Raw genomic sequence first — 6,000 nt, forward strand, 5'->3', positions numbered from 1 at the left:
ATGACTTGACGGATATTCAGTCTCAGGATTTACTCTTCCTCTGTCGTTTTGTCACCTACTCTATACCACCATCGTTGCTAGCACCCCCTAGTGGACCTTGCGGTATTACACCCAAACGCCAACAATGGAGATTTGGTTATTTTAGAAACAAACATATAAAAAAATAGTACGGTGTCTTTTTTTCTTTTACAACTGAATTTTATATGTATGACATGAACTATTACTACTCTTAAATGCTCTAACCATATTTATGCATTTTAAACAGTTTTTTTTAAAAAAAAACATGTTACCTTATCTTTTATGTACCTTACACTAACAACATTAACTTTTATATTCACCCTTAGCACGCTGAGTCTTGTAGTTTGGTTAAAGATGTGGAAGGTCTACTGCCAGCTTTGCTCTTTCATTCAGACATTTGGATCACACACCCAGCGTTGTTTACCAGATGCAGTCGCTCATATTTTGTCAGGGTGTCAGGTGTTGTTGCAGCCCTGTGGCCATCTCCATACTCATTGTAAGCTCTTGTTCTTTCTTTTGCACTGGTGCGGTCCCCCTTTAAGCTTTGCCTCCAGGCTGTCTGCCTTAGGTCCCCTGCTTCATGACTCATTAGTGGCAGACAATCCACACAGGCTTACCTGCCTGCCTGCCTGCAGTGTCTCTCATCTTTCCCGTGATGCGCCTACCTGTTGTACAACCTTTTGTTTTCTGTCTTAACGGTCGGCTCTTTCACTGTTTGTTTATTTGTCTGTGTCCACTGTCAGAATAGTATTTGTTTATGTTTGTGGGCATTTCCCTGTCGTATACACAAACATACTGGAGCTTCCATTTGTACAATGATGTGATTCCATCTCATTCGGGGGTGCCGGAGCCTATCCCAGCTGTTTTCGGGCTGACTTTGAAATATCAGCAATTCCCACAGGTCAGCTGTGTAGTTGTGTAAATGTACCACTGATTTGCATAATTGGCCTCAACAAAGCGTTTTGGTTTGTGTCCTAAGAAATGTGCGATGTTATCTTGTGTTTTTAAACCTTTTTTAACAACAGAACAGTATTGCCTTACTGAGGTTGCTTTTGCGGTGTGTTTACTGACACTTTTATTTGGAAGGCATCATTTTGCTGAAAAAAATGCATCTTTAATGCAATTTTACATATTTTTTGGTCAAATTTTCAAACTTGATTTTTTTTTAAATTTAGTAATTAACTAAAATCCAAATATAAGACATTTAAAAGATGCACACAAAGATATGTTGTGATCCATCCATTCATTTTTTGTACCGCTTATCCTCATTAGGGTCGTGGGCATACTGGAGCCTATCCCAGCTGTCTTCAGGCAAGAGGCGGGGTACACCCTAGACTGGTGGCCAGCCAATCACAGGGCACATATACGTAGACAAACAACCATTCCCACCCACATTCATACCTATGGACAATTTGGAGTGGCCAATTAACCTAGCATGTTTTTGGAATGTGGGAGGAAGGCGGAGTACCCGGAGAAAACCCACGGGGAGAACATGCCAACTCCACACAGAGATGGCCGAAGGTAGAATCGAACTCGGGTCTCCTAGCTGTGAGGCCTGCATGCTTAAAACCACCCCTGATTCCATTGCTTTCCACTGTATTCAACGATCATTTGACCCCCATGTGACACTACATCCACAGCTGCTGTTATTTTTCGGGCGACATATACTATATGGAATTTGACTGCATGCAGAATAAACGGTTGTGGTGTGAATGAAGCAAGCAAACAAAGATTAAGTTTAAATGCAGTGGTATATTACAAATGCTTTGGAAAAGTGGGAAGTGGAACGACCTACAACAACATAACATTTAAACAGTCAGTAAAAAAACTGTGCGTTAGTGAAAAGCAGAAAAAAAAACATCACATTTTTTTGTAATCGAGGTCCTCGAGTTAATAAAATAATAATCGTTGCAGGCCCTAATTAATTGTTGCATCTCTTCAAACCCAGATTTAAAGCATTTATGTGGTTGGGCCTCCCTGCATCATCACATTTTTAAAAACAAGCTTTAATACGAAGCACTGATGAAAAACCCTTGCTTTTTGAAAAGACTTTAACTTTGTTGAGTTGTGTTAAGTACTTTGCCAAATGCAGAAAGCCTTTGAAACATTGATCTGTGACTGTGTGTGTGTGTGTGTGTGTGTGTGTGTGTGTGTGTGTTTAGCACTATTATGGGGGCAGTGCTGCATAAGTAGTTGAGGTGAAAGTGTGGCAAACCACAATGCTGTGGGAGCCATTGCTGGCTTCACTGATGCAGGAAATAGATTCAATGTACAACATTATACCACTGAATACTTCATTAGAAGGGATTTAATCTAATTTAACCCAGCAATAGATTCTCATAAAAATGTAACTTTTTTTGGATATGAACATACCTTGGGAATAAACAAAATGTCATTTTTGAGTTTATTTTCAGTAGACATGTTGTGATTCGATGCTTTTCACTTTGGTAAAAACACAACACAGGATGTTCATTTCATTAAATATTTACTTAATCATAGGATTCACATCGAGAGGAGTCAGTTGAGGTGGCTCGGGCATCTAGTCCGGATGCCTCCCGGACGCCTCTCTGGTGAGGTGTTCTGGGCATGCCCAGCCGGGAAAAGGCCCCGGGGCAGACCTACGACACGCTGGAGGGATTACGTCTCACAGCTGGCCTGGGAACGCCTTGGTGTCCTCCCGGTGGAGCTGGAGGAGGTGTCCGGGGACCGGGAAGTCTGGGCTTCCCTACTGAGACTGCTGCCCCCGCGACCCGGACCCGGATAAGCGGAGGAAAATGGATGGATGGATGGATCATAGGAGTAGGATGGGACCGTAGTGAAAATCTGTTTTATTGAGCATTGGTGGGTGGGTTTCGGTATAGACCACTTGTCATAAAGACACAAAATCCAGCCATAAAACATCTAAAAAAGCTTCCAATATCCTGGAGTAAAGGTTCTCTCGTACGGGTGAACCCAAAAAAAATTCATATTTGAATGATGGGTGGTGCCGCGGTTTTTGATGAAAGCTACTGCCAACATTCAATCTCGGTTTTAGAATCGTCTCAACAAACTAGTTTGTTTGCCACAGAACCGAGTGCCCAGACAAAGCATCCATGCATTGTTCATCATTCATCATTGTTCTGAAAGTTGTAAGTACCGGAACTTTGATAAAGAGTGAAAAACACAAATCATATAAAAATATGATTAATCTCTATAAAATATGTTTTTGGGTGTTTGGGATGGATTAATTGGATTTACATTAATTTAAAATTTGCTTCTGTTTGGAACAGAATGAAGAAAGCAGAGGTTCCACCATATGCATAAAGCAGGGGTGTCCAAAGTGTGGCATGTGGAGCATTTGTGGCCCACGGCTGTTTTTTTTTCTTTTTTTCTTTTTAATATTATTGGCTTGCAGTGCATTCTAAACACACAATTTAACAGGAAAACTAAAAAAAAATAGCAAAAATTGCAAAATCAGCACATATTTTATATTATAAATATATTAATAAAGTCAAAATATTTGGAGAAAAATTTTGTAATTTTATGACTAACGTAATATGAGAAAAAAACAACTTTACTTGGTAATGGTTTTATTTCATTTGAACATGCATCAGATTACAATTGAGTGCATCACATAATCAGTTCACAGTTCCACATGTCCAAAAGGAGTAGGAAGAAGCAAAGCTTATTAAATCCTACCCCTCCATATGGTACTTTTACAATCAGTAACTGTTACATTTGTTCACTTCCTGCTTTCCATAATAAAAAAGGTTGTTTTTTTTGTTTTTAAAAATGCACCTTGTACCGAAGTACGAGGTGATATGACCATCCAATGACATAATGGCTACCATAGTAAGTGTCAATATAGTGATATATATAGCACATCATGACTGGTTCAAGACTCTTCATCCTTGTATTTAGCAAACATCAACTGCTTGTATTGTTTCTTGAATTGGCTCATCGTTGTGCATTGTTTGAGGTCCTTACTCAATCCATTCCATAGTTTGATTCCACATACTGAAATGCTATGGCTTTTTAACGTAGTCCTAGCATATAAGTGTTTCAAATGTAGTTCTTCCCTGAGATCATATTTCTCCTCTCTTGTAGAGAAGTATTGGATGACATTTTTAGGTAATTGGTTGTTTTTAGCCTTATGCATTATTTTAGCTGTTTGAAAATTAAATATATCAGCAAGTTGAAGTGATTTGTGATTTTAGAAAGGAGTTAGTATGTTCTCTGTAGGCGGCATTATGAATTATCCTTACTGACCTTTTTTGCAGTACATTTAGCGAGTGAAGATTGCTTTTATAGTTATTACTGCATATTTCCACACAATAAGTAAGATATGGTAGAACCAGAGAGCAATAAATAGTGTGGAGTGATTTCTGATATACTGAAATATTGAAATATTTCTGGCCACCTTATGTTGTATATTTGTAATATGAGGTTTCCAGCTCATATTTTCATCTATTGTGATCCCCAGAAATTTATTTTCGTTCACCCTTTCAATGTCCACACCGTCTATTTGTATTTGCTGGTGCGTGTCCTTTCTGCTGTTATTAAACAGCATGATTTTAGTTTTACTTCAAGGTTCAAGGACAATCGATTATCATCAAACCATTTTTAAAATTACCTAAGTTTACTTAACTTGAGTAAACTAGTAAAAGTTAACTTAAGCATACAGTTAAAATATTAAATACAAATATTTGTAAGTCATTATATTATTAGAAACAAAACAATAAAGTTAGGTTATGGAAAAAGTTTAAATGTTGCAAGAATGAAGTAAAAACATATGGGAATAAAGCCAAAAAACAATGTACCTTTCATTTTACTAGTGTAAAGTTAAAATATTCAATCGAAATATTTTGTTTTCTTAAAGTCATAATGTTATGGGAAACAAAGGAAAATAACATTTTCAATGATGTTGGGGAGACTATGTCATCACTATGGGAATAAAGCCAAAATATGAGCGTAACGTTGTGTTATAATGAAAAGGAACTACACAAAGATTATGTGAGAAGAAAGTTTAATATCTTTGACAGGTTCACGTCTAAGACCAGAGATCTTGGGCTCAAAAAGGTTGGTGACCACCGCAGTAAGTTTGATCTGCTTATCTTGTCGTGGCCACCGTCCTCAGCCTTCACTCTTGTTTGCCGTCCAGCGGCCTCCTGACTGCATCAGACCACCTCAATTGCATTTCCAAAATGTTTTGTTTGTGCCCTACTTTCTTTTGATTATGTGCCCGGTTTTAACCGTCTGCTTTGCTTTTCCTCCTGCCCGAACTTGCATCTGTTCGCCTGGTGCAGGATTACATGCTGCCAGTTTGGCAGTTCTGCAGAACAAAACATCCTGTGGATGGTCCACCTTGGACTCCACGTCCTTCACTGCTCCCAACATTCGCTCTGGCCATTCTCAAATTAAACCTTGCTACATTTGCACAGTCTTTGCGCAGCCTTAGTAACACTAATTTGCTCGGTACATTCAGCAAAAACAATCTCAGCTTGATGAAAAAAACAAAAACAATGGGGGGGGGTCAATGCAATAATGACCTAATACAGTGATTTTCAACCACTGTGCCGCGGCACACTAGTGTACCTTGAGAAACCGTCAGGTGTGCCGTGAGGAATTATCCAATATCACTTTTTATAATTAACATTTATTAATCATCATTTGCAAATATTATGTCAATAGCCATTATGTCAATAGTATACATGGACCCAAATATTCCAATTGCATTTGGTTTATTTGCTCAAATGGAAAGAATTGAACAGGGATGGAATATTCCTTTAACCAATCCAATTCAGGTATCTTGTACCCGCTCAAACGGAAAGTTGTCAGGGTGCGTTCTTCTTCGTGGTGTTTTTCTTCTTCTGTTGTTTATTGGCGGTTGGCAAGCAGCTTTTGTATGCATTAGCGCCATCTGTGGAACAGAATCTAAACCCTTCTATACGCCATTCAGAAGTGCAGTTTTATTAAAAAAGAAAATATATATCTATATAAAAC

Source organism: Doryrhamphus excisus, linkage group LG12 (genome assembly GCF_037039965.1).
Source record: "Doryrhamphus excisus strain RoL-2023G ecotype Guam linkage group LG12, RoL_Dexc_Guam_v1.1, whole genome shotgun sequence".
Lineage (NCBI taxonomy): Eukaryota > Metazoa > Chordata > Actinopteri > Syngnathiformes > Syngnathidae > Doryrhamphus > Doryrhamphus excisus.